This window comes from Hevea brasiliensis, chromosome 12 (assembly GCF_030052815.1).
Source record: "Hevea brasiliensis isolate MT/VB/25A 57/8 chromosome 12, ASM3005281v1, whole genome shotgun sequence".
Taxonomy (NCBI): domain Eukaryota; kingdom Viridiplantae; phylum Streptophyta; class Magnoliopsida; order Malpighiales; family Euphorbiaceae; genus Hevea; species Hevea brasiliensis.
Genome location: NC_079504.1, coordinates 26,464,513 through 26,488,123, shown reverse-complemented (window position 1 = coordinate 26,488,123; position 23,611 = coordinate 26,464,513). Strand labels below are relative to the sequence as shown.

Genomic DNA, 23,611 nt, shown 5'->3' with positions numbered 1-23,611 from the left:
ACTTGGATGAAAGAAAGATGATTGGACCCGAAATTATTCAGCAGACTGAGGAGAAGATCAGGGTGATCAGAGATCGACTTAAGACTGCATCAGACCGTCAGAAGTCCTACATTGATTTGAAAAGAAGGGATATTGAGTATGCAGTGGGTGAGAAAGTTTTCCTCAAAGTTTCTCCTTGGAAGAGAATTATGAGATTCGGTAGAAAGGGGAAACTGAGTCCTCGTTTCATTGGGCCATATGAGGTTTTGGAAAGAGTAGGTCCTTTGGCATATCGTTTGGCACTACCTCTAGAGTTAGAGAAGATACATAATGTCTTCCATGTGTCTATGTTGAGGAGGTATCGATCAGACCCATCTCATGTACTACCAGTAGAGGAAATTGAAGTGAATCCAGACCTCACATATGAAGAAGAACCCCATTGAGATTCTGGCTTATGAGGTGAAGCAGCTACGGAACAAGCAGATACCATTAGTAAAAGTACTGTGGAACCATCTGTAACACCCCTCACCCAACTATAGTGTAGCCGAGCAAGGCGTGCTATAATCGGTGCCGGAGCACCCTAACTTATCTTACTTTATTTTTTTAAAAAATTTTGTTCTCGTTATATTTAATATCGATTATTTTTCGACGAAGAAACTAACTGAGTTTCCCCTATTTTATTTTCGTTTGACGTATTTTACTATTCATCTGTTTGAAAATTCACCAATATTTTCTAAGTATAATCTCATCCATACTCATATCATCATTTAAAAAATCATTATGTAATTCAAATCTATACTCATTTGTACAAATTCATTCATGCTCCATTCTTATAGCAAAATTCTCAAATTTGCATTAATTTACATCATTTGCAATAATTAAATAAATCTTTAATTTACATGATATACAAATTAATTACAATTTGCTAATTTATATTGCAATATAAGAAATAAATAACATACATAAAATACATGATATGCTTAATGTGAGCCCTATCTACATGCATTGCTGAGGAGGTGACAACCTTGAATGCTCTGCAGATCAGAACTCCCAAAATTCCCAGTCAAACGTCCATTGGGTTCTAGCTTCAGTACCTGCGCGAAGGAAACAATTCCATCGCGCTAAGCATTGCTGCTTAGTGGTGCAATAATATAACAAAGAAATAATATACAAATAAAGATAGAAATAAAACATAATTCAAATAATCAAGATTTATTTATATTTCACATGCGGTTTCTAAAATTTAATGTGTTATATCCTAATTTAGTCTTCTTTGAAAGTGTTTATTTGCCAATGTACAGTAATAATGTACAAAGAAAAATGATTTGAAAATAATAAATTTATGCTTATATTGTTATATAAGCACATTTGCAATATTTATTTATGTTATAATTTTCTTTGCTAATCTTTTAGCATTTTCTCTATACTTGCTAGGTTGTCTCAGATTATTTCATAATAAGTAAATTTTGATATCTGTCCAGTTCATTTCGATTCTTTCTAATAAATAATTATCCTAATTTATTTTAGGTCATCTTACTCATTTATTTTATTTAATTTCTAATATTTTTAATTGCTAATATTCTTAACTTATCTCAATAAATTACACTGCCCAAGTAACCTATGACAGGCTGACTAAACTGGATAACAGGTCGTTGGCACAGGACACCGCGGTGCCTCGGGCCGTCATACCATGGGACACAGAACGTCAACCACGTATGCAGTCAGTATGGCCAAAAAGCCATGATAACACATAATCGGGCATAAAAGCCATGAATGTTGGCATAAAGCCATGAATACGGGCATAAAGCCTTAAATATGGGCATAAAGCCTTTCGCAGTACTGCTAAAACAATACCCTATTGGCATGCCAATCTATCTAATCTGACACACGTGTCTAGGCAATACAAGGGCACATAATATCATTAAATATTAATATATTGTGTTTTATGAATTCATTATTTCATGATAAATTTCAATTATAATTCATACATTCATTTGATCATTTATATGATCACAATTCACATCAATTATCCTTTTATACCATTGTACTCAAAATACTTCTCCTTTCTATAATAATGAGAACTAATGTCTCATTCATACATTAATATAGTTCATTTATTCATTCATTATGTTATTCATATTGATCACAATTCTAAACAATGGTTCATATGTACCATTGTATTCAAAACATTTTTCCTTTCTCATTTATACATTCAAGAATCTACTTATGTAATTACAAATTTTATATTTCAAGTTGAGTTACTAATATTTTATGAATTCCATTTGTGATGGGCATATAAGCCCTAACTATCTATTCACATCAATTAGGTGACTTATTTTTCATGTTTCAAGTAATCCATGAATATTTCATGGATTTCAAATTTATGGTCTTAATTTCCTTTTAACAATTTTGACTAAGATACATAGTCCACATTTGTCATACAATTCTAAGCATTTAAGCTTAGAATTGGTTCTAGGTCTTCATCTTAGTTTGTTACTCATTTTGATTACTATTCACCTTACTGGTCAACCAAAATGTTGACTTTTTCATACTTAAGGGATATGTTAATTCTAATTACACCAAGATCCCACATTTTGAGTTTTACATTTGCTAGTATTAATTGCCAATTGCAATTTAAAGTCCCCTAGATGCATTTCTAATTTCAAATTTTGAATTTCAAGTTTTGGTGTCACTATTCACCTCATTGGTCAACAAAAATGTTGACTTTTGGATAGAAAATAGGTGTATTGGTTTTAACACCCCAAACATACCACATTTTGTATTTAAAACTTGTTGGAATTGATTGCCATTACCATTTCTATGCTTAAAATCAAGAGGGCAGAATTTTCAGTTTTTGAAGCCTAACTTTACTGTTCCATTAAGCCCTGTTGCAGTGGGAATTTGAGGAAATGGTAAACATGAAAGTTGTTCCTTATTTTGTCTAGTTGAATTTCCTTTTTTGAATCACTCCATTTGGAGTTTTGTAGCTCCAGATATGGTCCAAAAACCACAGCTGGCCGGATTGCCAAACTGCAGAATTGACCATATCTACAGTAACATGAACAGTGACTGGAATCACTTTGTTGGATGGGTTCTGGCCATAATTTGGGGTAGGTTCCTTCATAAAAGTTGTTTGTCTATGTCTTAACTTGTTGCTGTAAAAATTTCAGGTCAATTGACCATATCTACAGTGAGTTATGGCCAAATGAACAGTTACTATTCATTTGGTCATTTCTGCAGGTGCTGTTGCAGGGTATCCGGATTGGGACCAGCTTTTGGTCCTCTTGCTTTGGTCTTTTGGGCATGGTTTCTTCAGCAAAAATGTGCCATTATAAGCCTAGTTTCATGTCCAATTGGCCAAACACCAATTGGACCTACACAGCCAAAGTTATGGCTGTCTAAGTGGACTGAAATTTCAGTCACCCTGCTGCTGTCCCTAGGCAGCATACTCATTCACTTTGCCATGCTACATTTCAGTCCAAATTATGGTCAACTTACCTAAAATGGTCACTAATTGACCCTTAAAATGTTCTCTAACAATTTCCTAAGCCAAGTCAAATTTTCACTTCTCAAAACCCTAGTTTCCATTATAAGTTTTCACAATATACCTTAATTACTAACTCATTCACTAACCACATGCATACATGCTTTAAACATGATTTTTAATCCACTTTAAGTCCATTAAAACAATCAAACTCATCCTTCCTTAGGGCTGCCAAAAATTGAAGATACCCTAACATATATAATTTACTTCAAATTTTTACAATTTTTTTAACTTAAAGTGATGCTCTAACAAAGATTAAAAGAGTGAGAGTGGAAGTATAGCACTAACCTCACTTGAGAGCTTTTCCAAGAGCTCAAATTCTTCACTTTCTTTCCTTTCCTTTCCTAGGCTGCTAATCACTTTCCCAAGAGGTATGGACAAGTTTTAGTGAAGGTGACTTAGGGTTTAGTAGTGGAATTTCATGGGAAATAGAAGTAATTAAAGGAAACATTCATGGAGGGTTATGGAGGAGAAACTCACGTTTTGGCTGAAGAAGAAGAAGAAGAGCAGAATTTTTTTGGTCTTCTTTGTCTCTTTTAAGTGATTTAAGAAAGCTTGTTGAATGGTGATTGGTTGGGAGAAAGTAAATGACATCATGTGATGTCATTATCCTTAATTTCCACTATTTTTCTTTTCTTTTCTTTTCTACCACATTTCAATTTAATTTTTAGCAATATTTATTCATATTTTGAGTCATAATAATTATTTACTTAACTGGACAAGTCGGCCAAAAATCACCTATGAAGGCGAAATGACCAAAATGCCCTCCGTTTGGCTTAACGGGTCAAAATTGTCTGTACCGATTGAAAAATTTTTCTAAACCTTTTCTTAGCATTCTAATGCCATAGAAACCTCAATGACTCTTCTCTGGAGTCTCAAAAATTATTTTATGAATTTTCTCCCGGGTCTAGGGCTCCTAGTTGCGAGAACCGCAACTTCCCACTGGGTTACCCATCGCTAGGGCACCGGCTCATTTAACTTGGTTGTATTTTATTTCTAAAATTTTTCCTAAATTTTTCTTATTAATATTTGAGTTATTTATGACTCCTCACTCTAGTCTAATTATTTTTCCAGACGTTCTAGCTGTCCGGACCGGCACCGGTCACCGGAACAGTAGAATGTACGTAATTGCTACAGTGAGGGTGTTACACCATCATTCGGGCCAGGAGGCTACTTGGGAATGAGAGAAGGACATGAGGAGACAGCACCCACAACTGTTCAAAGATTGATACCAGGTAAAATTTCGAGACGAAATTTATTTTAAGGGGGGGGGGGGGGAGAATTGTAACACCCCCGTTTGCATAGCCTGGTAGATTTCACTATTCCGGTGACCGGTGTCGGTCTAGACAATTAAGGGGATTAGAACCACACTTAAGACAACTAGAGAAGCTATAAACACAAATAATTAGTAATGTCCAATTAGTTAAGTATAAACAAGAAAAATAGAACATAAGAAGTTAAACGAGCCGAGAGTCACAGTGATGGGTGACCTTCTCGGGAACGACTGCGAAGTCGTTTTAAACTCAAATTTTGAACCGTAAAATGTGACGCCGCAGTCCTTAAGACCCTTATAAACACAGTGGAAAAGAGAAAATCACAAAAAATAACTGTTAAGCCAGTCAAATAATTAGGTCAGGGAGCCGGAAGAAATATGGAATTAATTGCAAACTGGGATGAACCGGCGAGGGGCAATTTAGTCAATTGACCCCAAGAGTTGACTCCTGACCTAACTGTCAAATAAAATCGAAGAAAAGAAAATTTCAGAATCGAAAATTAAATTAAAGAACTAATAGAAAAAAAAAAGAAAAAAGAAGGAAAATGAAAAAGGTGTAGGGAAATGACATCATGCATGACATCATGTAGATGCCATAAATCCCATAATTAATAATTTGATTAAATGGATTTTTGGGTCTTCCATAAGACAAAAGACATAAAGAAAGAAAAGAAAAAAAAATGAAACACAAAGTCTTCTTCTTCAAAACGTCACTTTCCCTCTCCCTCATATCTCCATAGTTAAACCTCCATTAAAGCTTGTCTTCAAGCTTTGAAACCCTTACCAAATCCCAACTTCTTCCATAATCACTCCATAAAACCTTATTCCCTTCCCTTGAGAAAGAAATTTAACAGGAAAGAAAGAAGAAAAGAGGAGAAAAATTGAAGATTGGATATCAAAGTTGAGGTAAGCACATCAAATTGAAAGTTTGAGATTAATTGTTGTGTTTTTAGCTTGAATTACTTGTAAATAAACTTAAAATAAAAAAAAAATATGTGTGAGGGACTAAATTGAAATTCGTCCAGCAGGGAGGGGAGAGTGATTTGCATGAGTTTGATTGAGTTAAACATGTTAAAATGCTTGAATGAGTTGAAAGATTGTGTTTATATGCTTTGAATTAGTTAATTACAATGAATTAGTGTGGTTAGGGTTTGAAACCTAGGGTTTTGAGGCAAAAATTTTGGATAAATTGGTAAATGATATATTTGACCTAATGTGAAGTGAAAAATGGTCATTTGTGACCAAATGAGGTGTGTTAGAAGTATTGGAATTAAAAGCCAATTCGGATTGGATAAGGTCATGTGCTGGCAGCATGACCAAAATTTCCTTTGAGGGACCAAAAATAAAATTTTACAAGTCCAATGGATATGGGACCAATTGGGGATGAAAATAGGCACTAAATGACACAATTTTCATTTAGGAAGCCTGCCCAAAAAGTGACTAAAACCTTGTGAACAAAATGACCGAAGTTGAGAAATCGCAGGCTGCCCTGCATAACCTGACCAAATGAACAGTGTTTGTTCATTTGGTCATAACTCTAGCTAGGCAGGTCAAAATAACCTGAAATTTTACCAGTGGTTAGATGAGATATAGACCTAAAACTTTCATGAAGAACACTAACCCAAATTATGCCATTAACCCAATCAAATTACTGAGCCAAGTTGGGTCACTGAATCTGTAGACTACAGATTTGCCATTTGAACAGTAAAGTTTCAATGGCTATAACTCTCTCTAGAAAACTCCGATTTAGGTGATTCTTGAACCGATGGAAACCTAAGGCATAGTATAACATTTCATATGAAGAAAGTTAGACCAAATTATGGACCTAACTTGATCAAATTGCTGAACGAATTTGGAATTAATAATCTGCCAGAACAAAATTCTGCAGCATAAACAGTAAATGTAATTTGCTTATAACTTGAGCTACAAAATTCCAATTGGGGTGATTCAAAAAGGAGAATAAACTTGAGACAATAGGGAACATTTTCTATGAAGAAAGTTTTGCCAAATTCCAACAGTAAACTGACCAATGAAACAGTACAATTAGTGACACCAAAACTGAAAATTGGCAATTTTGCCTAAAAGACCTAAGTTTTGAGAAAATGACCAAAACCAATAAGTTTAGTGACCAAAATGTGGTATGTGGGTGAAGTTGGAGTTTCCATACCTATTAAGCCTTAGAAAGTCAACTATTTGACTTGAATAGTATAGTGAATAGTAACCCGAAACATAAAAATTTCGAGAACGTCGAATTTAGCACTTTAGAGCTAGGTAAAAGTGAAGCTAAATTTATTTTGGGTTTATGTTAAGTTCTAGTACTGAAACATTGTAAAATTGTGCATTTCAGTTGGAAAGGATACTGGAAAAGAACCCGAGGAACCGAGTCGAGGCCAAGAGGTGACTCGCTTGAGGTTTGTGTACAACGTATAATTTTTGTAAATTATTTCTGCATATTGTTTTGAATAATTTGAATCAGTAAATTATGACAATTTTTATGATGTTTTGATTTAAATTGTGGAAAGTTAGTTGTGTATATTTGAAATGACAATATTTAGCAAATTGTTAAGATAAGTTTTGAAACCATAGTGTCATGACCATATATTTGAACACCTCACTAGCATGACTAGTGGGGGTAATTAGTTTCGAATTTTGATTCCTTCTCTGGAGAAGTGTTGAGGTGTGCCAGTAGAAGAGGATGTGAATGGATATCCATATATTTGAGCTAGCTAGCCTTGTGATGTGATTTCTCTTTAGCCTCTGGCTATTGAGATTCTATTTGTTTCGAATGGCATGATCTAACTATGGGTTTTATGAAATGTGTTTTGATACTTTGAAATGAACTTGGTTTGCATTTAAAATCTCATAATGCATGATTTGTACTTAATTCTCATGTTCAGCCAAATTTTTGAATAAATGTGATTTAAGTTTTGCATAAAGATTATTTTAGTATGTTGTGCACCACTGAGTCCTAGTACTCAGCGATAGCTTCTATTGCTGTCGCAGATACAGAGACTAGAGGAGCAGCAGACTGAGCTGCTGAGGTGTGAGGAGCTATCAGCTTGAAGTCACCGGGTATAATTTATACCCTAATTGTAAATATTTCTTTTGATGTATGTATTGCATATAAATGTATGGACATGTAAATGGGTCTTGAGCAGCTTGTACAAAGTTTGTATGAAGTTTATAATAAAAATTTAGTTTGAACTTCCTTTGATGTAAATTTTGTAATGATGTATATATAAATTGTTTTGTCTCTAATGAAATATGAATGGAACTATTTTATTTAATTTGAATGAAATGGATTGCTAGTATTTTGATGATCATTGGATAGTGGATTTGAAATTTGAAAGTTGATAAATGTGTTGAGAAATTGATTGAGATTGAGTATGAAATTGAAGCAGTTGTTGAGAAAAATTTTTAGAAGTGCTTTTTACAGGTATTCGAAGAACTGTTTTCTCAAAATACAGAGGGAACTCTGTCAAAATTTTTATAAAATTTGCGTAAAAATAAAATGGGCTAAAAATATTAACTAGTTTTAATTTTAACTAAATGTTTTAAACACCTATTAGAAAATGCTCACCACTTGTCAAAAGTAAGAAAATTGTTTAAAATCCCTTGTAGGGTACTTAATGAGTTATCGGTAGGTGAAGTTCGATAGTTCATTAGGTATTCTACGGGATCATATTATGCCTTACAGAGAGGTAAGGTGTGACATTCTCTCTCATTTCCATTCTGGTACTAATAATGGATGTAACAACCCAGCAGGTACTTGATGCTCTGCCTTTACTTGCTAGCAAGTTAGGCATTTGGAAACAAATTTTGCCACATCTCTTTTCATACTCATCCACCAGTAATGCTCCTTTAGCCCTATATACATTTTTGTGCCCTCAGGGTATATGACAAAAGGAGACTCACGTGCTTCCTTCAAAATGATCTGCTTCAAATCAACATCATTAGGAACACATATTCTACCCTGGTGTAGCAGTAGACCATCATCTCTAATTGAGAATTCTGGTTTCTTGCCCTGCCGGACTTCTTCTAACGACTCGATCATTACGAGCACCATTACGACCGATCACTCAATACTGGCTGTACATGCCATGCAACTGTTGTCTGCCCCTCATCATCAATCTCTAAGCTGGCATGTAATGATCTCATCTCATGTACCATAGACAAAGGAGTAACCTGTAGACTTGCCATAGTCTTGCGACTTAAGGCGTTAACCACAACATTAGCTTTCCCTGGCTGATAGTCTATCAGAAAATCATAGTCTTTTATCAATTCTAACCATTTCCTCTGTCTCAAATTCAACACTTTCGGAGTGCCCAAATACTTCTAACTCTTATGATCTGTGTAGATATAGCACTTCTCCCCATACAAATAATGTCTCCAGATTTTAAGAGCGAACACAATAGCTGCAAGCTCCAAGTCATGTGTCGGATAATTCTTCTTATGCGGTTTCAGCTGGCTTGATGCATAGGCAATGACATTTCAATCTTGCATCAGTACACAGCCTAACCCATTGTGAGAAGCATCACTGTAAACTGTGTATTCTTTACCTGGGGTAGGTAAAGTCAGGACTGGAGCCTCAGTCAAACACCTCTTCAATTCATCAAAACTCTGTTGGCATTTATTGGTCCACTGAAATTTCACATTTTTCCTAAGCAGTTTGGTCAATGGAGATGCCAACATGGAGAATCCTTTCACAAATCGGCGGTAGTATCCAGCCAACCCCAGAAAACTGTGAATCTCTGTGATATTTCTGGGTGGCTTCCAATTAAGGACAGCTTCTATCTTGCTAGGATCTACCTTAAAGCCCTCTACCGATACTACATACCCCAAGAAAGATATTTCTTTCAGCCAAAATTCACACTTCGATAATTTGGCATATAGTTGTTTATTCCTTAAAGTCTGCAGTACAATCTGCAGATGTCTATCATGCTCTTCTGCATTCCTCGAATAAACCAATATATCATCTATAATACCACAACAAACTGGTCGAGGTATGGTCTGAAGATAGTGTTCATTAGATCCATAAAAGCAGCCAGAGCATTAGTTAACTCGAATGGCATGACCAAGAACTCATAATGGCCATAGCGGGTTCTAAAGGTAGTTTTAGAAATACTCTGCTCTTGTACTTTCAGCTAATAATAACCTGATCTTAGGTCAATTTTGGAGAACACAGCTGCACCCCTCAACTGATCAAATAAGTCATCAATGCGGGGCAATGGGTATATATTATTTATTGTCACCTTATTCAACTGCCGATAGTCAATGCATAATCGGAGAGTGCCATCCTTCTTTTTTACAAACAACACTGGCGCTCCCCAAGGTGACACACTAGGGCGGATGAAGCCCTTGTCAAGTAGCTCTTGCAACTGCACTTTCAACTCTTTCAATTCTGCAGGTGCCATTCTATATGGCGTTATGGAGATTGGGTCCACACTAGGCATAACATCAATTTCAAACTGCACTTCTCTTTCTGGAGGTAATCCTGGCAATTCATCAGGAAACACATCTGAAAAGTCACATACCGTAGGGATGTCCCTCAATGCTAGACTACCCACTTGGGTGTCTATCATATGTGCCAAATACGCCGCACACCCCTTCCTAATCATTTTTCTGGCCAGTGCAGCTGAAATGATGTTTGATGGCAATAACTGCCTCTCCCCATGTATTACTACATCACCATACTGAGGGAGACCAAAAGTGACTGTCTTCAGTCTACAGTCAATCATGGCATGATGCCTGGCTAACCAATCCATGCCCAAGATAATGTCATAATCTCTGAAGGGCATTTTAATCAAATTAGACAGAAAAGTGTGTCCTTGGATCACCAAAGGACAATCCCTATATAGTCTATTTACCTTGACCTCCTGGCCTAATGGACTAGTTACTAGCACATCATAGTCCATTGGTACACACTGAATAGCAGTAGAACACATCACACTAGCACTGACATATGAATATATGGAGCCAGGATCAAATAACACATATACATCTTGGTTAAGGATGGAGAAAATACCAGCTACTACGTCTGACGTTTCAGCCTCCTCCCTCTGACGCATTGTATACACTCTGACTGGTGCGCTATTGGGTACTGGCTAGTTAACAGTGCTTTGACTTCCAGGAGTATTACCAGGACCCCTACCTCTGCCTCTACCTCTACCAGCTGGCTGTGATCCTCTAGGTGCAGAGACTTGGGCTGATCCCTTAGATGTAGCAGAAGGTCTAGATCAGTGCGGACTAGTACAATCCTTGGCGAAATGTCCGCTCCCTCCACAGTTAAAACATGCACCTGTGGCCTTGAAACAAACCCCACTGTGTGTTCTACCACAAGTTTCACACTGCTGTACTGATAGAGCTCCTCGGGGTGCTTGCTGGGTCTGCTGACCAGACCGGGGTGGTCTTTGGCCAGAGAATCTGCCTCTGCCAAATCTGCGAGAGCTAGATCCTCCAAATTGTTTTCTTTTCCCAAAGCCACTCTCAGTAGCTTGGCCAGTAACCTTTTTAGTTTTCTCTTTCTCTTGTGTACTCTTTTTCACTGCCCCTTCTGATTCTATCCTTTCCAGTTCCAGGGCTTGTGAAATCAACTCAGAAAAATTCTGGTGTTTGAATCCCACAACTTGCATTCTTAAGCTAGGCCTCAACCCAGCTTCAAACCTCTTACATCTGTCTCTGGGAGTGGAAACTAGACTTCCAGCATAGTGGCTTAGCCTTGAAAAGTCCCGCTCATACTCCGCTATTGTTCTGTCCCCTTGCTTCAGACTCAAGAATTCTTGCAATTTCATATCTACATATGCATCAGGAACCCATTTCTGCCTGAATTGCCTCAGGAAGTTTGTCCATGTCAGCACAGGTGGCTCAACCAGGCTGTGGGGGATGGTCTTCCACCATTCATATGCATCCCCTTGCAGAAAAGTTACTGAATATTCAAATTTTAATTCTTCAGCACACTGTAGTTTTCTGAATACCCTTTCCATTCTTTCTAACCACTGTTCTGCCTCCAGTGGATCCACAGTATCCTTAAACTCGGTGGCCTCAAATTTCATTAATTTTTCATATTGCCGAGCCGAGGGCTGTGGTTGTGCTATGGGTGCTTGCATATGAGCTTGAGGTGGCACATTTCCCGCCATTTATTGGAAAAACGTAGCCATCTGCTAAACTGAGCAGGAAACTGCGGCGCTGGAGTAGGAGCTGGAGTGGTTGACCCACTCACGTTCTGGAGTGCTGGGGCTTCCCCTTGAACCTCAGCCTCAACAGATTGTTCTACGGAATGATCTCCTTCTTTCATTCCGTTTCCCAAAAATTTCTACTTCCTGAGATCAAACACAAGGAGGTTTTCTTCGTTAGTGCATATTCATAATGTAAAAATATCATATGTATCAATTAAAGACACTTGAGCAGTTGCACTTATCAAAGAAATATTCATACACATAATCAAAATTTATTGAAAAACCATGCTTTGATACCACTAAACATGTCACACCCTACCCCTCCGTAAGATGTAACATGATCCCGTAGTACATCTAATGAATTACCGTACTTCGCCTACCAGTAACCCATTAAATATACTACAAGGGATTTTAAAACTATTTTCTTACATTTTGGAAGTGGTGAGCATTTTGGTAGGAATTAAAAACATTTAATTGAAGTTTCAAAATTAGTAAAAATTTTTGTCCATTTTTATTTTTCCGCAAATTTTATAAAAATTTCGGCAGAGTGCCGTCTATATTTTGAGAAAACAGTTCTTCAAATACCTGAAAAAAAACACTTCCAATAAATTTTCCACAACTCCTAACCTCCAAATAATCTCAATTCAACTCAAAATTCTCAAATCAAACCATTTCAAAATAATTCCATTAACATTGCATTCAATAAAGCTAATTTACATTCACAAGTTTAACTTACAGACATAAAATCCAAAAATAATATTATTACAATTTATAAATACAACTGCTCAACTTTACATTAATACATATGAACAATATTTATTTACATCAAACTAAATTACATTGGGTATAAAATAATACCCGTATAAAATCAGCAAAGGCTTTTCCAGTTCAGCAGCTCACTCTGTTGTTTTTTCCTTGCTCCTATTTGCGATAGCAAAATAAGCTATCGCTGAGTATAAAAATACTCAGTAGTGTACAATAAAATTTTGAAATACAGTACATAAAACATTCAAAACTCATTATAGCACAATTTTGGTCAAACAATTTAATAAACATAGTGTTGCCAATTCATACACAACTTAAGCCATGACACAAAATTTTCGATCAATATCGTGTTGTACACCACGACAAAGCGATCTACAACCCCACTAATTGAAATCAATGAGGGAGGTGGCTAGTTAGCTAATGAGTACTCATCCGATCTATAATCTCAACTGGTAAACCAGAGAGGGAGGAAAATAATCGATCTCACCCCATAAATGGAGGAGCAATAATAAGGCACTGTCATACTAAGTGTGAATCAAAAATCTATTTCAAACATTTTATTCAAATAATTCATGAAAAATCCAATAAATTTCCAAAGTCATAGTTTCGTTCACAAAGTGGCAACACAATTCATGATTAACACCAAATTTTCATAAATCATACTAAATTAATTTTTCAATGACAAAATGCTCAAATAAGGTTTATTGTGCACAAACCTGATGTGAGTCGCCTCTAGGCCTTGACTCAGTCTCTTAGACCTTCCGGGTCTTTTTCAGCTGAAACACAAAATTTATAGTGTCTCAGTATCCTTGCCTCACAATAATTCCAATAATTAATCCTAATATGCCTAAACTTACATTCTTATAAATTTTCATGTTGTGGTTACTATTCATGATACTATTCAAGTCAAAATATTGACTTTTTTATACTTAAAAGGTATGGAAACTCCAACTATACTCACATACCACATTTTGGTCACCAATTTTGTTGGTTTTGGTTGTTTTCTCAAAACTTAGGTCTTTTAAGCAAAATTGTAAATTTTCAGTTTTGGTGTCCTGTTTTGTACTGTTCTATTGGTCATGTTGCTGTCAAAATTTGGCTAAGTTTTCTTCATAGAAATTGTTCCTTAATGTCTTAAATTTATTCTCCTTTTTGAATCACTCCATTTGGAGTTTTGTAGCTCAAGTTATAGCCATTTGAATCATGGCTGCCGGATTGGACTTAACCAGATTTCTGGGCAAATTTCTGGGTTCTGGCAGTTTTAAGTCACCAAATTTGGGTAGCTAAATGACTTGGTTAAGGGCATAAATTGGGTTTATGTTCTTCATGAAAGTTTTATGTCTATATCTCAGCTTTCTACTGGTAAAATTTCAGGTCATTTAGACCTGCCTAGCCCAAGTTATGGCCAAATGAACAAATACTATTCATTTGGCCATTTTTGTACAAGTCAGATTGCCTAAGTCCGGATTTGGTTAATTTGTTCACTAGGTTTTAGTCACTTTCTGGGCATGATTCCTAAATGAAAAATGTGTCATTTTGTGTCTAGTTTCATTTTCAATTGGCCTCACACCAATTGGGCTTGTCAATTTTCAGTTTTGGCCCCTAAAAGGGACCTTGGTCATACTGCCTGCATACTGCCCAAAACCAGTCCAAATTTCCATTTGGTTCTAACACTTCCAACATACACCAATTGGTCATAAATGACCATTTTTCACCTCAAACAAGGTCAAACACACCATTTGACCACTTCTCCAATTTTTGTCTTCCAAATCCTAGGTGCTAAACCCTAATTCCCAATTTGTTACATTCAACTACTACAATGCATACCAACATCACTTCCATACTCATACCAACTTACCTACACTTTGAATTCAATCAAATTCATGTAAACACACATCAAAACCCTAGCTGGCCGAAATTAAGGTTTGGTCCCTCACAATTGTTTTTATTTCATTTCTTTAATTTCTAAGTTACTTTAAGTAACTAAGCATGCATTTAACTAGAAATTAAAAGTTTAGCTTACTAACCTCACTTTGAATTTTCACCTCTTCAAAACTTATTCCTTTCTTCTTCTTTTTGTTGTCATGTTCTCTATCAAAGCTTGAATTCAAGATTTAATGATGGAAGTTTAAATTTCTATGGTGGGATTTAGGGTTTGATCAAGCTCAAAATGAGCTTCCATGGAGTTTGGTGAGGGAGAGGGAGAGAGAGACGACAAAGTGGAAGAGATGAAGACTTTTGCAAATTTTTTTTTCTTTTATAAATTAATCCCTTATGGAAGACCACAATTATCCAATTTTATTTAATTTTTTAATTAGTGTTTATTACATCATGCATGATGTCACCAATTTCCACTTTTCCTTTTTCTTTTTTTTTTTCTATTTATTTTTTCATTAGTTCTTTAATTTAATTCCCGATTCTGAAATTTTCTTTTCTCCGATTTTATTTGACAGTTAAGTCAGGAATCAGCTCTTGAGGTCAATTGACTAAATTGCCCCTCGCTGGTTCGACCCGATTTGCAAATAATTCAATATTTCTTTTGGATCCCTAACCTAATTATTTGACTGGTTTAATAGTTCTTTTTTCGTGATTTTCTCTTTTCCAATGTGTTCACAATAGTCATAAGGATCGTAGCGTCACATTTTACAGTTCGAAATTTGAGTTTAAATCGACTTCGCAGTCCTTCCCGAGAAGGTCACCCATTGTTGTGACTCTCGGCTCATTTAACTTCTTGTGTTCTGTTTTTCTTATTTATACTTAACTAATTAATAATTACTAATTATTTGTATTCAGGGCTTATCTAGTTATCTTAAGTATGGTTCTAATCCCCTAAATTATCCAGACCGACACCGGTCACTGGAATAGTGAAATATACCAGGCTATGCAAATAGGGGTGTTACATTTTTAATATAGCTAATGGCATTTTTTTATGTTATTAGTGGACAACTTTAGCTAGTTTTCAGTAATTTTTTTTATAATTCAGTTATATTTGCACTTGTATTTAAGCAAGCATTTTGTTAAATGAAGTATCAGACTTTCCAAGTCATTTTTTTCTTGTCTTTGCTGATATACAATAACAGTGGTATTAGAGCTTTTTTGTTCTTAAGGGACTTGTGTGTAGCTTGTGAGTTTATTGACTGAGTGAACCCCAAACACTATATCTGACCCTCCATTAAAAAACCTATAGAAAGATGGATGGAGAAACCTCATTCTCAACAATTTCTCCACCAGTGTTTAATGGAGAAAATTATCAAGTTTAGGCAGTTAGGATGGAAGCCTACATGGATGCATGTGATCTCTGGGACCAGTGGAGGAGGACTATGAAATTCCTCCTTTACCAGGCAATCCTACTTTGGCTCAAATCAAAAATCACAAGGAGAAGAAGACCAGGAAGTCTAAGGCCAAGGCCAGCCTCTATGCTGCAATATCTCCCACCATCTTCTCTAGAATTATGACACTTGGCTTAGCTAAGGCAATATGGGATTTTCTAAAGGAAGAGTATCAAGGAGATGAGAGGATTTGAGGTATGAAGGTCCTGAACTTGGTGAGAGAATTTGAGATACAAAGAATGAAGGAATCTGAGACTATCAAAGAGTACTCAGATAGGCTTATCAGTCTAGCAAATAAGGTAAGGCTACTTGGTGCTGAATTTTCTGACAATAGAATTGTACAGAAAATTCTTGTTACCTTACTGGAGAAATTTGAAGCTACTATTGCATCTCTAGAGAATGTAAAGGATCTATTAAGGATTACCTTGGCAGAGCTATTAAATGCCTTGCAAGCACAGGAATAAAGAAGGCTAATGAGGGATGAAGGAGCTGTTGAAGGTGCTTTACAAGCAAGGCAACAATCCAACTCTGGAGTCAAAGGCAAGAAACAAAAAGGAAAGAAGAACAATGCTACATCAACTGAAGCTGCTATAAGTGACAACAACACTAGCAGTAGCAACAAGGGGGGAAAATATCCACCTTGTCAGCATTGTGGAAAAAGGAATCATCCACACTTCAAGTGCTGGAGAAAACCTGATATGAGATGCAGAAAATGCCATAAACTTGGCCATGTAGAGATCATTTGTAAGGAAAAGGTGACACAACAATCAAATGAAGCTCAAATTGCAGATCAACAAGAGGGAGAACATTTGTTTGTAGCTACTTGTTTTGTAAGTGGTAGTTCAAGTGAAAGTTGGTTGATTGATAGTGGTTGTACAAACCATATGACTTATGATAAGGAACTTTGCAGAGACTTGGACATAACTACAACCTCAAAAGTCAAAATAGGCAATGGTGACTATATTGCTGTAAAAGGGAAAGGAAAGTAGCAATTGAAAGCTACTCTGGTACTAAGCTTATCTCAAATGTACTTTATGCTCCTGAGATTGATTAGAATTTGCTAAGTGTAGGCCAGCTGCTGGAGAGTGGCTTCAAGGTCATCTTTGAGGCCAAGAAGTGTATGATTATTAATGCAAACGGGCACAAGGTCTTTCATATCAAGATGAATGGCAAGAGTTTTTCCTTTAATCCAATGGAGGAAAAACAAGTTGCATATCCTAGCCAAGTGATAGCAGCAGAAGTTTGGCATAAGAGACTTGGACACTTCCATCACAGGGCACTCTTATACATACAAAAGAATGATTTAGTCCTGGGACTACCATCTCTAGAGGAGGAGCTCCCAAGTTGCAGGGCATGTCAGCTAGGCAAGCAAACAAGGCTACCTTTTGCCAAGACAACCTGGAGGGCATCTGAGAAGCTCCAGCTAATTCATACAGACTTATGTGGACCACAAAAACTACATCTCTTAATGGTAGCAAATACTACATAGCATTTATTGATGATATGACAAGAATGTGTTGGATTTATTTTCTCAGGTTCAAATATGAAGTAGCAGAAGTGTTTTGGAAGTTTAAAGCCCCGGTGGAAAATCAAAGTGGCTGTAGAATGCAAGTGCTGAGATCAGACAATGGTACTGAGTACACATTTAATCAATTTAATAGATTTTGTGAAGAAGCTGGAATTGAACATCAACTTACTGGCCCATACACTCCACAACAAAATGGGGTTAGTGAGCGGAAGAACAGAACAATAATGGAAATGTGCAGGTGTTTATTGCATGAGAAGGGCCTTCCAAAGTGTTTTTGGGCAGAAACAGCTAACACTGCTGTTTTTCTTTTGAATAGGTTGCCTACAAGAGTTGTAGAGGGCAAGACACCTTTTAAGGCATGGAATGGATATAAACCTTCCTTAAAAAATCTAAAAATTTTTTGCTGTTTATGTTTCTCTTACATTCCACAAGTAAAGAGAGACAAGTTAGATAAGAAGGCTGAACCAGGTGTTTTCATTGGATATAGCACAGTCTCCAAAGCTTACAGGATTTTCAAACCAGATACAGGAAAGATCCTGATAAGTAGGGATGTATTTTTCATGGAGGATGAACAATGGAATTGGGAGAAAGGTAAACAAAAGCAAATTCCAGATGATCTACAGGATGCTAATGAAGACATAGATGATCAACCTGTGAGAGGAACAAGGTTGCTCTCTGAAATATATCAGAGATGCAACGTGGCCATTTTAGAGCTTGTTGGATTTGAGGAGGCTATTTCAAACCCCAAGTGGCAAGCTGCAATGGAGGAAGAGCATGCAATGATTGAGAAGAACAAGACTTGGCAGCTTGTGGATAAGCCTCAAGACAGAAAAATCATTGGTGTGAAGTGGGTCTACAGAACTAAATTGAATGCTGATGGTTCAGTCAACAAGTTCAAGGCAAAACTTGTTGTTAAAGGGTACGCACAGATTTTTGGAGTCGATTACTCAGATACTTTTGCGCCAGTTGCTAGACTTGACACTATAAGACTCCTACTAGCCATTGCTGCTCAAAAAAGCTGGAGGATCTTTCATTTAGATGTCAAGTCTGCTTTTCTAAATGGTTTTCTGTAGGAGGAGATTTTTGTGGAGCAGCCTCAAGGTTTTGCAATAAAAGGACATGAAGATAAAGTGTATCTGTTAAAGAAAGCCCTGTACGGTTTAAAACAGTCGAGTTGATGATCATCTGCAAGGCTTGGGTTTTAAAAAAAGTCTAAGTGAATCAACTCTTTATGTCAGGAAATCAAATTTTGATATTGTAATTATTTCACTATATGTTGATGATCTTCTTGTGACAGGTAGCAATCCTGAGTTAATTGAGGAGTTTAAGATAGAAATGAAGAAAGAGTTTGAGATGACAGACTTGGGAGAGATGTCTTATTTTCTTGGGATTCAGATTCAACAAGCCCAAAATGCTGTGTTTATCAGTCAAGAAATATGCAAAGGAAATACTGAAAAAGTTCAAGATGGAGGAGTGTAAAGCAATGAACACGCCAATGAATCTAAAGGAAAAGCTGCTGAAAGATGATGGCTCAGACAAAGTAGATGAAGGAATCTACAGAAGTATTATTGGTTGTCCCATGTATCTCACAGCCACCAGACCAGATATTCTGCAAAGTGTGAGTGTGCTATCTAGGTTCTTGAATTGTACAAGTGAAATGCACATGAAAGCAGCTAAAAAGGGTGATAAGGTATGTGAAAGTAACTTTGGATTATGGCATTAAGTTTACTAAGTGTCAGAATTTCAAGCTGCAAGGATATTCTGATAGTGACTAGGCAGGATCAGTGGATGATATGAAAAGCACTTCTGGATATTGCTTTAATTTTGGTTCTAGTTGTTTTTTATGGTGCTCAAAGAAGCAAGACATTGTAGCACAATCAACTGCCGAAGCAGAGTTCATTGCTGCTACTGCAGCAACGAACCAGGCCCTGTGGCTAAGAAAGATCTTAAATGATCTTGATTTGGAGCAAAAAGTCAGTACTGAGGTGTTTGTGGATAATCAGGCTGCCATAGCCATTTCCCATAATCCAGTTTTCCATGGGAAAACCAAGCATTTTAATATTAGATTGTATTTTCTTAGGGAAATACAAGAAGGTGGCGAGGTGAAGTTACTGTATTGCAGATCAGAAGAGCAAATAGCTGATATATTCACCAAATCTTTTCATGAAAACAGACTTGAGTTTCTTCGAGAGAAGCTTGGAATTTGCAGTTCCTGATCCAGGAGGAGTGTTGACAATGTCTCAGGACCTGCAACTGCTGAAGTTGTTACCAGAATCATAGGAGAAGACAAGTTTTTAGGCTTTTAGTTTCAGTTTGTTATTCTGTTTTTTAATATAGCTAATGGCATTTTTTTCTGTTATTAGTGGACAACTTTAGCTAGTTTTCAGCAATTTTTTTTGTAATTCAGTTATATTTGCACTTGTATTTAAGCAAGCCTTTTGTTAAATGAAGTATCAGACTTTCCAAGTCATTTTTTTCTTGTCTTCGCTGATATACAATAACAAAATCTCTCATTTCTCAGGCTGATGGATTTACAAAATAATAGCTTCCATGGCCAAATCCCACAGGAGATTCCGCCTACAACGTTTAGCTCTCGGCAATAATTCATTCCAAGGTAATATACCCACCAACTTATCTCATTGTTCAAACCTCATGTATCTTGATCTCATTGACAACAAGTTGGTGGGGAAAATCCCTGCCGAGCTTGACTCTTCACAAAAACTTGGAGCCCTAGAATTGGGAAGAAATAAACTCACAGGAAGTGTTCCACACTCCATTGGGAATCTCACATCTTTATGGGCAATCATTCTAGGAGTAAGTGATTTGCAAGGACAGATTCCAGAGGAAACATCTCGTATTGGGAACTTTGAATATTTGATGTTAACAGATAATAATCTAATTGGCAAGATTCCTCCTGGTCTCTTCAACATCTCCAGCATTTGCAAAATATCTGTGGACCATAACCAACCACATGGAAGACTCCCTTCGGATACCACTCTTCCAAATATGAGTGCCCTTGGATTTTCATTCAATTGGTTTACTGGACCCATCCCAATTTCATGGTCAAATGCTTCTGCCCTTTACCTAATTTCCATTGAGTCTGACAGATTTTCTGGCTTAGTTCCTAGAGGATTTGGTATGCTGCAGCACCTTCTATATCTTATACTTCATCAGAATCAACTGCAGGATGACTTGAGTTTCACTAATTCCCTAACAAATTGCACCAGTTTAAAAAGTCTCATTTTATCATCAAATTTTCTCGAAGGGACCCTGCCCAACTTCATAGCCAATCTCTCCAAACGCATGCAGTATATATCTCAGTCAGGAAATCAGCTATATAATGCTATTCCCTTGGGTATTGTAAACCTTCCTAGTCTGAGAAGGTTCGAATGTAACCATAATTATCTCACAGGCCCTGTACTTGTTGATTTTGAGAAACTTCGACATTTGGAATATTTGAATTTGGAGAATAACAAATTCACAGGAATAATTCCATCTTCAATTGGACATTTATCTTTTCTGAGCCATATCCTCATGGGGTTCAACAATTTCAGTGGAAGCATGCCTACAAGTCTTGGAACTTGTCATAGCTTGATCGAGTTGGATCTCTCACATAATAGTCTGAGTGTTTCTATACCTCGAGAAGTTATCAGCCTCACATCCCTTTCAATTTTACTAAATTTATCTGATAATGAACTTACGGGTCCTATTCCATCAGAAATCGGTTTCCTGCGGAATCTAGCGCAGTTGGATTTATGAGATAATAGATTATCTGGAATGATTCCTAGCACAATTGGCAAGTGTTTGAGTTTAGAACAGCTTCGCCTGGAGGGAAATTCATTTGATGGAGAGATACCTCAGGTTTTATCTGCTTTACAGGGTTTACAAGGGCTAGGCATTTCATGCAACAATTTTTTAGGGGGAATCCCAGATTCTTTAACTCAGCCCCACGAGCTGAACTATTTGAATCTGTCTTTTAATCAACTTCATGGGATGGTTCCGAAATGCGGAATCTTTCTAAATGCAAGTGCTGTTTCATTGATGGGAAACAATGATATCTGTGGAGGTATCACTGAAATGAAGCTTCCTTCTTGCCTTATCACAAACTCAAAGAAGAACAACCTCTCCTTTACAATGAAAGTGACAATCCCGGTGGTTGTTGCAGCCATATTTTCCGGCTCTGTTCGTGTGCTCCTTAATTTTCTGGCATCGGAAAAGAATTTCTAGAAAGAAGAATATTTCCATGCCATCATTTGAGCACCAGTTTCTGAGAATATCCTATGCAGAACTCTTCAAAGCCACAGATGGATTCTCTATCGCCAATATAATTGGTGTCGGAAGCTATGGATCTGTTTATAAAGGACTTTTTGAGCAAGTAGGCATGGAAGTGGCAGTCAAAGTGCTAAACCTGCAACGAAGAGGAGCTTTAAATGGTTTCATGTCTGAATGCCAAGCTCTTAGAACCATCAGGCATCGAAAACTTCTGAAGCTATTGAGTGTCTGCTCTAGCATTGACTTCGAAGGCAATTATTTCAAAGCTCTGATATATGAATTCATGGTGAATGGGAGCCTGGAGAAATGGCTGCATGCTGGCAGTGTAGAAGAAGATGGACAAGAAGGAGAATCAAGAAATCTGAAACCAATAGACAGACTAAACATTGCCATTGATATAGCAACTGCAATAGAGTATCTTCACAATGGTAGCTCATCAACAATTATACATGGTGCTCTAAAGCCAAGTAATGTTCTTTTAGATGAGGTGATGACTACCTATATTGGTGATTTTGGCTTGGCAAAGATTGTTGCCTCTGTTTCTGGTGAGATTCAACAGTATCAAAGCAGTTCTACAGCAATCAAGGGATCTATTGGCTATGTTGCTCCAGGTAACCCTCGTTTTCTTTTCCAATCTGTAAAAAGAAAAAGTTAGGTTGCTTCATAGTTTGTATTATATCAATTTGCAGAGTATGGGTTGGGCGATCCAGTTTCTAAGGCAGGAGACATGTATAGCTATGCGATTCTGTTACTGGAGATGTTTACAGGAAAGAAGCCAATTGATGAATCTTTTAAAGATGATCTAAATCTTCATACTTATGTTGAAAGAAACTTGCCCGATGGAGTGATGGAGATTGTGGATCCAAGAATTGCATTTGAAGATGGAGGAGGGAGTTTCGAAGATTGCATCCTCTCTATAATGAGAATTGGAGTTGCATGTTCTATGGAACAACCAGGAAAAAGAATGAAAATGGGAGATGTAATAAGTGAATTGGCAAAGATCAAAGCCTCTTGTCTGAAGGAAAGGCTGAAGTAGGCTTTCACATGCTTAATTTTGCAATTCCAAAATCCAAACTATGAACTTAAACTCAAGTTACTATGTGTGTTGTAAAAGTTCTACTTTTGCTTATTTTTCAGGAATATGTTCCGTGCAAGTCAAACTTATTTGGATTCTAAAATATTTTAAGAATTTATATGACTATTGACTCATACTTTAAGAGCAACAATAAGCCTTTTACCTTATATATATATATATAATGGACTGGATAGCTGAAATTAATTTAAGAGATGGATGGCTAGGGTTAGTTTAAAGGTTTAGTGTTAAAAAAAAAGAAAAAAAAGTATGCTGACCTCTTGGTCCCTAGACAGGTTTGCTGTTGAGCAACAACGTGAGAAAGGTGTTGTATTTCTTTTCAAATTAGGTTTTTTTTGGTTGAGTTTAGTTTTATTGATTTTTTTCCAAAATAGAATTGAATAAACCAAAATATATATAAATCAAAATCGAATTAAACCAAATTTCTATAAGAATCAACATGAATTTCTGAATTAATTTAGTTCAATTAATTTTTTTAATTTGAACCGAATACTATTCACCCTTATTATTTTAGCTCTTCCGAATGGATAGAGAAGACAAAGGGCAATTACATACCCGATCATAAAGAGATGGAAAATGAGAGAGAAAACCCGCCTCCCCTCCCCCTCTTCCTTGCCATCTCCACGCCTCCATAACCACCGGTGACCCTTTCT

General features: G+C 36.6%; 1 pseudogene; it reads left to right on the top strand.

The window, feature by feature from the left end:
• Nucleotides 1-22,901, top strand: part of LOC110662179 (putative receptor-like protein kinase At3g47110) — a 63,967-nt pseudogene extending 41,066 nt beyond the window's left edge.
• The last annotated feature ends 710 nt before the right edge of the window (nucleotides 22,902-23,611 follow it).